This window comes from Malus sylvestris, chromosome 9 (genome assembly GCF_916048215.2).
Source record: "Malus sylvestris chromosome 9, drMalSylv7.2, whole genome shotgun sequence".
In the NCBI taxonomy this organism is placed as follows: Eukaryota; Viridiplantae; Streptophyta; class Magnoliopsida; order Rosales; family Rosaceae; genus Malus; species Malus sylvestris.
The window spans coordinates 28,128,962-28,140,797 of record NC_062268.1 but is presented as its reverse complement, the minus strand read 5'-3'; the positions used below and the strand labels follow the sequence as shown (position 1 = coordinate 28,140,797).

General features: G+C 33.3%; 1 long non-coding RNA gene and 1 pseudogene across 1 annotated transcript; both read left to right on the top strand.

Moving 5' to 3' along the window:
* Positions 1–1,427: 1,427 nt before the first annotated feature.
* On the top strand, positions 1,428–3,814 carry LOC126582152 (uncharacterized). The gene is made up of 3 exons (XR_007609285.1): positions 1,428–1,621; positions 2,485–2,641; positions 3,694–3,814. It is a non-coding gene; the product is annotated as an uncharacterized LOC126582152 (long non-coding RNA).
* Positions 3,815–5,875: 2,061 nt separating this feature from the next.
* Positions 5,876–10,240, top strand: LOC126633928 (uncharacterized; annotated as a pseudogene).
* Positions 10,241–11,836: the final 1,596 nt, after the last annotated feature.

Here is an 11,836-nt window from a genome sequence, read left to right as displayed (position 1 = left end):
TGGAGCATCCGGCATCTCTGTCTTTCTCCCTCCGAAACATAGGCCCACTTGCTTAAAGAAAAAATTTGCAAAACTCTAAAATCGAAGGCACCAGGGTTCGCACCTTTGAATAATCTTCAAATTAAGACACCTAGAATCCCAAAAACCATTATTTCATAGTCTTCATCCTCCTGCTGTTCATATCATCTCTCTCTAGCCGAAGCAGCAGCTCTGAAGCCCGACCAGGACGCGAAGCTCAAGTTTCTTGTCAACGACTATGACTCAGAACCGCCACTAGTGACTCGTATTGCTGGTTTTTCAAGTTATTCTTGTACCTGCAAAGGTCAATTCCGAACCGGTAATTCCGTTCAATTAATTAATACAGTGACTACTTCGTCAATGACTGATCTGCAAAGGTCAATTCCGTCAATGGCTGATCGATTTAACCTCATACAAAGAAAGATTTCGTTCTGCGCTTTTAAGAACTTAATCAAAACAGAAGATGTCGACCACTTTTCTGATTATGTTTAAGATAATTGTGCCCACGACCATAGTGGGGGTGACGTTGCCGATGCCATTATTGGGATGGCACAAGATTATGTGGGCAGTAACAATGTCAACCTCTTCATTCCTGATGCCCAATTTGGAACACAAATCCCGTACATACGTCACTTGTTTAACAGTTTTGAATGATGTTTCATTGTTTATGGTTTGTAACTTAGATTTAGCAACGATACTTTTGTTTACATTTATATGAATCGAGGTACATATGTTTGTCATTTAATAACTTCAAATGACGTTGCATTGATTATGATTTGTAACTTAGATTCAGTAAACGATACGTTTGTTTACATTTATATTTTGCTTGATACTTGTAGGGAGGCAAAGACCATGCTCGTGCTTATTATTTATACACTTGGCTTTCTCCTATATCAAGATTCATTTTTCCCAAGGATGATGATATATGTGTTGGAACACTTAAGTGCATATGGCAAACGAGTTGAGCCTAAAAGGTACGTAATTTGTGATTTTCCCATCAGTAGCAAACTAATATTTCTTTTTAGATTTAACAAATAGTGGATGATTTATGAATATAGTTGACGGATTGTTTTTGCCATATAGTTATTTTCCAATAATACCAATGGTACTTGTCAATGGGTGTGAAAGAAATTTGACCGCTGGGAGTACATATGTTCCCGCCCCTTCTTCCTGTGGAAAAGATGCTTTTTGTTGTTTTTGGTTCTGCTGGTTTTTTTGGCTTTCGGTTTAGCTTCCGCCACGTGTCGATCATCCCTCACCTTTGCCTTTTTAGCTTTCCTTTCTTATTTCTCTCTCTTCAGTTGTTTTCTTTTGTTTTGGAGTTCTGGGTTTTGTGCCATTTGTGTTTTTGCTGCTTCCAAATCCAGGTTTGTAAGTTTTGTTCTCTTTTTTGTTCTGCTTTTTGTCTTTGTATTTGTTTTGCTTTTTAGCTTCTGTTATTTCCCTGCAACTGTGATGTTGTTAGTCTACCGTGTGTAATGTTATTTCGTTTTGAGCATCGAATTTTAATTGCTTTTTTTCCTTTTTTTTGTACTTTTGTGTTCAACGTTTCACAGGTTCTCTCTTGACGATTTGCACAAAGATTTCTTGCTATCTTTGTTAGGTAATGGGTTTTTAGACTTTTTGCTTTTTATGGAGTTATTTGAGTGCTATGTTTAGTTGTTTTAATTATTTCAGATCATATGTTTCGATGTTCAGTTGGATTTATATTTTTATTTTTTTACTGGTTGGTTTTGCCTTCGTTTATAAACTTTCAATTAGTTTTTACGTTATTTTTGTGTAGATTGGTCTAGTTTTCATGTTAAACTTGCAATTTATATTTCATTGAAATGTAAATGTTCCCGTTTGTTATTGGTCTTGACCTTTAATATTTTTTTTCAAATTAGTTGATTTGGCATTCTTATGTGGTATACAGATTTGGGTTTAGATGTGTAACTATATACAGTGGGTATACCTTCATGAAAATATGGCTATTTTTATTGTCGTAGTGGAAGATTTTGGCAACTAAGAAAATAGCAATTGGAAGAAGGGTTTGTTTATAGATAATCACTTACCATCACTAGTTTGTAAGGAATAATAGCTATGTCGGTAACTAAGTAATCAAAAGAATTAATTTGATAGTTGTTGCGGATGATAATACATATTGGTAACTATTTATGACTCTTGGACCAGCATCTCAATTTAAGAGTGTATATTAAGCTTTTCCTGCTGCAATTTGACAGATTTAATAGTTACATCGTTCAATGAATGGCTCTTCAGTGTCTATTTTAAAATCATCATCACTAATCTAGAGCGACTTCCATATTGATTCACCATCACTAATGAGGTTCTTTGGCCTCAAAAGAAATAATGATTGACTATTCACTAATTTGCTGCTTAATTGTGATTGGCTCTTTAGATTAGGAAGCACTTGCTTTGTGTATGTGTGTGTGTGTAAAAGATTAATTTTGTATTTCATTTGTATAGATTAAATGGAAGATGAAGGTCCAACTCCACTTGACCAATTGGTGGCATATAAATGGTTGTCAAAATTAAAGTGTGTGTTTGTAGAATATGGAAACCAAAGTATCCAGGCATGGGCGATAAATATACAGCCTTACATTGTATATTGGTTGATGAAAAGGTTAGTGATCATTTTTTTGTAAAATTAGTTTATAAACATTTGATCTTCTGTGTTAAGGATGAGTTATTTGTTTTAATGCACATGACATGGTTTTTATACTCTCTGTAGTAAAGATTCTAAACTCTTTATTCTTCTATTTTATGTTGTCAAATGGTACATTCATTTTTTAGTTTACCATGTGTAATGCACAGTTCTTTTACACGTATCCATCTCCTTTAAACTGTTAGTTACACCTGTTAATTTATTGTAGCTATTTACTATCCATGTTGTTGTCCAATATCTGTCATCTGCACCTATTTTCATGATATTTCAACTATAAAAGTTAATGCCATTTACTTATCCACAGTGTTTTGAATTTTTTTTTTCTTATTTTTTTATCTCTTTAATTGTCAAGCAACAAGCCATCGAAGCTTCTTCTGATGAAATGGACTATGAAATAATAGTTCCAAAGATTGAAGTGGGTTGTTATTATGAAATTATGAATTTTCGTACTAACAAGACAAGAGCTCAATATAGAGTTGTTCTGCACGACACCCACATCATGTTGACTTCCAAGATAGTTTTTAAGAAATTGACAAGTGTCTTTCTGCCTATTCCATGGCACGAGTTTTTCTTGCAAGATTATAATAGATTGTATCCTCGGTTAAAGAAGCTTGACATCTTGATAGGTAATAATATAAATAAATAAGCATATTAATATCTATTGGTGCTTATTTTATTCAACGTTTTGCTATGAACTTATCAATTTCTTTTTTTAAAAAAAAATTGAAGATGTTATTGGCCACTTGGTTGCAGTCCAAGCTTTAGAACCAATACAGATCAATTAGAGAATTGATCACAAATGTAATTTAGTCATACAAAATATCAGGTCATTTCATGTCCATAATAAAATTTAAAGTTATTTTGTGTCTCAATTCCATCCGAGATATCTAATACTCATATTCTTCTCTTAAAAATAGTTTGAACAATTATAAATAATAAATTAAGATTTTCATGACTTTTATTTATTTATTTATTTTTGTTTTTTTTTTTTGGCTTTTCTTCTTTTACAGAAATAAAGAGGCTAAGATTACACTATGGTCAGATGTTGCGCATAGCTTCTCTGCTCTTTCATCAGAACAGCTACCCAAGCAAATAATTGTTATTTTTACAAGCTTCAGAGTTAAACTCTTTGCAGGTATTTGCTTTAATAAAAATTTTTATTATTTTCTATTTTCTTTTAAATCTGTTTAGCTATTGAATTAACTTTTGTTCTGTTTCTCTATGCCTGCAAAACGATGTCAGATGATTTTATTTTATGTTAAATTGTTTCTAGAAATGTGTTCAAAAATTGACTGCCTTAATCACTCAGGTGTTTATATCCATAGACAACGAAAACAATGTTATTTTATGATATTCGATTAACACATATTATCATTTTTTATCTAATCTGTTTTTCCATTAACTTCATTTTTGGAAGATCATTACAGGTATAAATTAGTACTTTTTCTAGACATTAATAAATATATTTCAGTTAGTCATAATAAAAAATAGCTTCTGAGATAAAATAAATAAAATAAAAACTAATACAGCAAATGAGAAATCTACATCACATTCACAAAAAAAATGTTATTACCATAATAAACATATTACATAGGTTGTTTTTGTGACAACTCGTCCCTAATTTCATGATTTTATAAATTTTAAAAGAGTGATTTTACGAAAATGCCCTTAGAGTCTAGGATGTTTGACTCTCGTTGACCGGCATTTAGTGACCTGTGCAAGTTACTATGTTACCATACTCTCGAAGTTCTCGACGGGACGATCGCATAAGCGTAATCTGAATCAAAACCGGAGTTACGATAGGAGTTTTACGAAACTACAAATCCGAAAAGTACTTTTGTAAAGATTACCATTTATTATTTTATATATTTCTCATAATTATTATATTATTATTTTAATATTAGTTGTGAGAAATAAGGGATAGGAGAAGGAATGGACGGAGGAAATAAGGAAGAAATGATAGGAATGAGGGAGTTGCTGCCCAATTAGAGGAGAGAAAAGGAGGGTGGTTGCTCAATCAGATGGAAGAGAGAGAGTGACCAACTAGAGAGGAGAGAAAGGAGGGGAAATGAGAGAGGTGCAGAGCACCCAAACGTGACCCATGCACCTACTCACTCAACCCGGTTTCGACTTAGAGGGTTTTCCAGCGATTCTCATCCATTTTTCAGGTGATTTTCACCCATTCACCACCACCAAACCTCATCACCACATCCCAACATCCATTTCTAGCTAAAATCGACACAAATTGGTTGAGATGTCACAAAGAAATACCCGTGGATGCCGCGGAAACCCTTGCCCAAGATCCATCAATTTTGAAACGTTTTCCTTCAATTACCACCACCATTAGACTCCCTTTGAAGCCTAGAACAAAGCCCAAACAACTATGGGGGCGGGAGAGCATCGGAGGTGATGGATCGAAGCCATCTATTTCTAGGGTTTCCTGCGACTTCGAGGGCAATTGGAGCTTCTCCCGGACAAATTGAACTTGGGCTCAGGTATAAAACTTGCTCTACTCATTGAGATCTTCATTTTTGTGAAATTTGGTAATTTTTTGAAATAGTTGATTTTTCAGGCGAGTCGGGGCGACACGTGGGCCAAGGACCCACCTGACCATCCTAGGCTAATTTGATGCCCCGATTCCATAATTGACATCCGTTTAATGAAATCTTGATATTCTAATATAGTTTTGTAGTGAGTTGCCTAGTTGGTCGCCACTTGGTTATTATATGAGTGGACAATTCGACCGTTGGATCGGCACCAAACTTTAATTCATAATGCTACGTAATATTTGTGGACATGAGGAACTTATGGATTGGGAATCTGACGTATGGATCTTTCCGAATTAAATTTCTAAAATTCGTAAAATCCAACTTTGACTGCCACTTGAATTTGCGATTGGTGGAGATCCAACCGTTGGATGGTAAAGAAGTTTTAGTATATTGTTCTAGAAGTATAGTGTGGACTTTGGGAAGTTAGGGATCAGAAATCCCTAGGCAGATGTTCCAGATTGACTTGTGTAGGGTTATGGACCCTCCTTAGCGTATTTCGACGCGTTGATTTCGAATCCGTTGTCTGTTTTCTGAAATTTGACCATTGTAGGAAAGTTCCTTTATTAAAAGCCATACTTTGTACGAAAATGTGTAATTTCATTAGCATGTTATATTTACCTAAATGGTTTCATTTCTAGGCGAAATGGATCACAAGGACTCTCGATGCTACGAGACGGGTTTGACTCAGCAACATGATCTGTGAGTGGATCTTTTCTTATATATATTGGTTAGTTTCCATATATACAAGCATTAATAAATTCTTTATGCGATTTTCATGATTAAATTAATGTTTATAAGAAATACCTTTTTGTTGGGAAATGATGAAATAATCCTACGGGATGCACAGGTAAGCTTACTATAGGCAATTCTGACTCGTATATGATAGCGAATAGTGTCAGTCTTCACGTGATTGTAGTACTAGAGCATATATTATGATTACATCCATTCATGTTCATGTCAGAACACATCTGCATAAACTCGTGTGTCAGCACGTGTTGATAAACACCCGATATGATATGTTGCTTATGTGAGATTTTGTGATTTTGGATGTCATGCCCTTATTTACGAGATATTGTGCTGTAATGAATTCTTGAGATTTTGCAGGCTATGGTAAGTATTGTTATACTATACATAGTAAGTATATTTTGGAAACTATACTTGTTTTACGGCGAGGGGTTACAATGTTTTCATAAAGGTTTTTATAAAACTTTATTTTCAAGCCCCTCACCCTTGTTTTTCGCCCCTCCAGGTTTTAGTAGCTAAGCTTTCTTATCAACAAGGATTCTTGGCAAATCTTGGTGTAGACAATTACCTTCGGAGGTATAATTCTCACCTTATCTTACTGTATTGTACTCTCTGACATCACGTGTGAAATAAGTTCATTCCCGCTCACAATGCACTCTTATATTTAGGCACTTTTAGGTTTAAATTTATTCACATTTTCCACTACATTACACTTTATGGCGTCGTCACCTTCCAGGTGTCAGCCAGCACAGCTCGATTCGAAGTCCAAGTAGGCGTTCTGGGTCAGGGTGTGTTAGTTTTCAATGCAGAAAACTTAATTTTCATCTTGTCCTTTTTTAATTAGATATGATTTATTGTGATGCACAATATTTGAAATCTATACAACTATCTTAAACTGCATAAGTTGAAGTTTACAATTTTTCTTTGGCTAGATAGAAAACTATTTGAAATATCAGTTAATACATAATTTTTTTCCCTTTTCCTATCTTTACTTTTGTTTAATGCGCAAACAACATCATCTTGAACAACACTAGTTCAACACTTTTCTTTATACACTCAAACATTTCAGAGTTGAATTTATGCAAATTAGTGTGAGTCCATTAGTTCTCATAAAATGAGAATCATCATGTGGTTAAGATTCTTTTTAAAAAAAAAACTATTATGTTTATCTCCATATTTAACCAATGTTCAATCTAAATTATTACAGGTTTTCAAACTGGCCTCATTCTATAACATTGCCTCCTTCCAAGCAAGCAAATGAGCAAGAAATTTTACAAACTAGGGAAAAGGTTACAATTGAGGAGTTAGGCTATTTGGATCCTGATTTATATAAGGTATATCCAATGCTTTTATTTTATAGTGTTCAATCAAAACCCTTTCAGTTGTTTTTAACTCGTTTGATAAAACTTATCTATTTAATAATTTGTGTGTGTGCAAATATAATTTTTGAACATTTTGCAGAATGATACGTTTTTGTGCCAAGCGTCAATCAAGCAATATAACACAAGGTATGAATGGTGGTACATTGCTTACCCTACATGTGCAAAACAAATGTACAAAGATCCGAGAAGTGGTCAACTAATATGTCAGAAGCATCCAAATAAGATTCCCACTCCATGGTAACAACTCTAACATTGTATTTCAATTTTATGTCTTATGAATCTTCCCGAGCACAGGTTGCATTAAATCCAAAAAAAATTACCAATACAGAGTTACAAAATAATTTGCTGTTGTTTATTACTTTGATAGGTCACAATTACCTAACAGATTATTATGTGTCTTATGAATCTTCCCAAACTTAGATTACATTAAATCCAGACTTTTTTAGAAATACAAAGTTGGAAAATAATTTGCTGTTGTTTATTACTTAGATATATGATAATTGGTTAAAGCATCATTGTATCGCCAGCCACTTTCATAGATGAGCATTCTTTTAAATGTCTATTCGATGTATATTTTGTGTTGGAAAATAATATAACGATTATACCTTCATGAAAAAAACGTAGTAAAAAAGAATTAAACATAATGGATACACTGAAATAAAGAATCATAGTATACTTCAATTTTATCATATGGTTCATCTTAACATTAAACTATAACGTTTAAAAATTTAATACAAATTCAGCTTTCAACTCATTAAAAAATTCATGCTTTTCTAATCTATACATTATGTTTTTAAATGAAGGTACAAAGTGTTTTTGGTCCTTGAAGATGAAACAAACGATATCAATGCTCTAATTATTGGGAAATCAGGTGAAAACGTTTTTGGCATGCCCTGTAAAGATTTGGTTTTCAATCAGAGATTAGCAGACCAAAAACCACTGCCAAGTGAGTTTTTTAGGCTTATAGGACAAAGAAAAAAATTCCACCTTCAATTTGGAAGCAGGAGAAATTTGTTGATCTCAAATGATTTTCCAATCTACAACGTTTCTAAAGACCTGACCATTCAGCCAGCAACTCCATAATCTCTGGCCAGAGAAGTTACAGTCTCATCTAGAACAGTTTCATCTTCCACTACACCTATTAACACAACCGGCGAATCGCATAAAAGAAATAGAGAGTCAGTTAGAAGAGATCTTTTTATAGCGTCTGAAAAAAGGTTATACTTTGCCTAACAATATTTTTAATTCCATCTCAAATTGATTTCAATCTAATCTAAATTTGTGTTTTCAATGTTTTTAATATTTTTGACATAGTAAAGTAGAAGAAATATCTAAAACAGATATACAAGATGTTGATCAAGTTCTGATCAAGTTGTTGAAAAGAAAATCCTTCCCAACCAGCTCAAAAACAAATCTTGCTCCGCACAAAAAATAAAATAAAATAAAATAGGTAACTCTGGTTTACTATTAGTTCTTCCATGCTATAAATCTATTCATCTCCAAAATTTATTGCAACTGTATTAACATTTTGTTTCAGTTTTAACTTCTTTTTTCTGATGATCCAAATTGTTTTATTTGCAGTGACTGCTTCAAGGAAAAAAAGTTTTCCTGAAGTGTTAAAAGGATGTTGTCATGTCTTATCCATAACAGATAAGTATTGGTTAATATTTTGTGTGTGTAAATAGTTGATCCTAACATGAATTCCCCATTCTTTTTATATAAACAATGTGCTTTTCTAGGATATTCTATTTTCAAATAGTTATACAAATGAAGCATTGGGATGGCTATCAATGGGGAATACTAGGCTAGCCATTTTTGTATATCAATGACAAGGCATTTGATAATCTCTTTTCTATAAGTTATATAAACTTAGACAACTTTGTAAAAATATTTGCTCCATTTTCTACTTAATGTTTATCTTAGTCCTTGCTTATTTATATGTTAAAAACATAATCTATAGTTATATTTTCGCTCTCGCAACAACGTATGGGTAAAATGTATTAGTGTGTCACTATATCCGACAATGAACTTACGAGAGCCAAGAATGTGGGTTTGGAAGAAAAGTTCAAACTTGAAACCAAAATACTCACTTCAAATATGTACTTGTTTAATAGTGAATGCTGGCTTCAGCACTATGCTACGCCATATGAGAGTATGATTTAACACAATTTGGTTGTTTTTATCAATTTTGTTTTGCAATGTATCTAAGAAGATTATGTTTCATGGATGCAGTTCTTAAGGAGTTTTATACGATAAGACTGAAAAAATATGAGGAGAGAATGGTGAGTTTTTTTCTGACGTTCAGTAAAGTGATGTTTGTATTTTTGATACTTCTCAACTAGGATACAACTTTGAACTGATTTTTTGTACTGCATGTAGATCAAGTTACGAGAAAATATTCGCAAAGAGGTTGCAATGTTAGATTGCAAGCATAAATTTGTTTGTGGATTCCTTGAAGGCACGATCGCTTTTGTAGGCAGAAAAAAGGCTGATTTGATCGATGAGCTAAAAAAGAAAAGGGTAATTAGTATTATGCATTTTTAACATCCGTGAGATTTAACACATTCACTATCGAGGGACGTGATGGTCTTGGAGATGATTATGTTAAGGCCACGGCGGAGCTGGATAAGTTGGACGTCAAGACTGCAAAATCACTATGGTTGAAAGATTTGGAAGCTCTCGAAGCAGAACTGTGTACACGTAGGGGTAATGTGACTTCGTATTACAAGTTGAGCGTTTGTATTGTCTCTGTATTAGTTATAATTTTCATCTTTTTGTTGAGTATGTAATTTTTAAACCCATTTGACAAGTTAAGGATAATATGAGAACTATATATCTTGATGAAAGCAATGTCAAACTGATACAAGTAATGGAATGTTAAAACCTCCTCTTTGTATTCTAGAGTGTTGGGAATTAGTTTTGATGTATGGGAACTACCGGGTTTATTACACGGACTGATGAGTTTGTTGACACCTAGACTAACGAGTTTATTACAAGGACTGACGAGTTTCTACATCCAAAACTCTCGGTGATCTCTTTGTGACCTATTACATTTGTTGACACTACCATTCATTTAAACTTATTTAACAATGTTAACTCTTCAATTTATTTCTTTTAAAAAAAAACTGAAGATAAGTTAAGTATTCCTTTAAAAAAAAAAGATAAGTAAAAAGAACACGTGTCATTCAAATAAGTAGGACGTGAAGAGGTCACTAAGAGTTTTAGGTGCAGAAGATTTGGACGAACTATGGACTGATGCTAACTGCTGCAACCTAGAAGCTGTGCTCACCTATGATGCACGAACACGGAATACCGGACACTAAACAACATGAACACAAAAAATTTCTAAAAATCAAGACATGGACACGGGGAATTAAAATAATAAAAATTTATATACCAATAATTTAGGCCAAAAACATCATATAAAATCAAAAACAAAAGATTGATGTTCATTAATAGTTTAATTGTCATCATCAGTTCACACCAAACAAAACAGAAAATAGCACCAAACATATCCAAATAAGATAGTACATGCCCAAACTTCAAGCTATTGTACTTTTATGAGAAAACAAAAGCGAATTCGAACAAAATACCAAATATCAACGTCGTAGGTAAAAACAAAGAATCAAACAATCTCAAAAATAAGAAAACAAGAGATTTAACGTGGTTTGGCATAAAGCCTACATTAACGGGCGAAGCACGGTGAAGAATTTCACTAAACAATCGGAAATTATAGAAGAGTGTTTAAACTTTCATAACCCAAATCCCACAAATTTCAAACCTAAACCAAACAAGTGGAGAACCCAAAACAAGCGGAAAAGATTCTCCCCAATTGCTCTCTAACTCACAAATTCACAAATTGACTCTCACCAAATTGTCACATGAATGAGCCACAACAAATAAACTAACCCAAATATCCTATTTATAAAGCATAGGACTTATGTTTACATAGGAATCCTAATAGGAAGTAAATCCAAATCCTAATCAAATAGGTAACTAGCAAAATCTCTCCATCAAGCAAGGAAACCATCTAAGAAGTCAAAATCCAAACCCAAATAGGACACCAAAATGAAATAGGTAACAAATACCTTATTTTGAGACGCAAAACCCAACAATCTCCACCTAAGTGAGAAATTAGCGAACTTCCAAAAAACAAACTTCAAACTGATATACCAAAAATACAAACGCAAAAGTGATCACCAAACTATTCAAAGAACAGATCTCCACCTAGACTCAAAAAATCCAAAAGCCTTCAAACTTGAAATTTCCTCAAACGCCTTCTCCAACAAATTCAATATGGAAACTAACAAATACGAAACAAAATCCAAGCAAAAGCTTGAACATACGAACCAAAATGTGTGAATTGCACTCTACCAAAAGAGCTTGAGTACCAAGCTCTACCCCCACCCCCTTAGTGTAGATAATATCATTTGTTCAAGAAAAAAAAAAACTAACTCAATATTGAAATGAAAATCTTC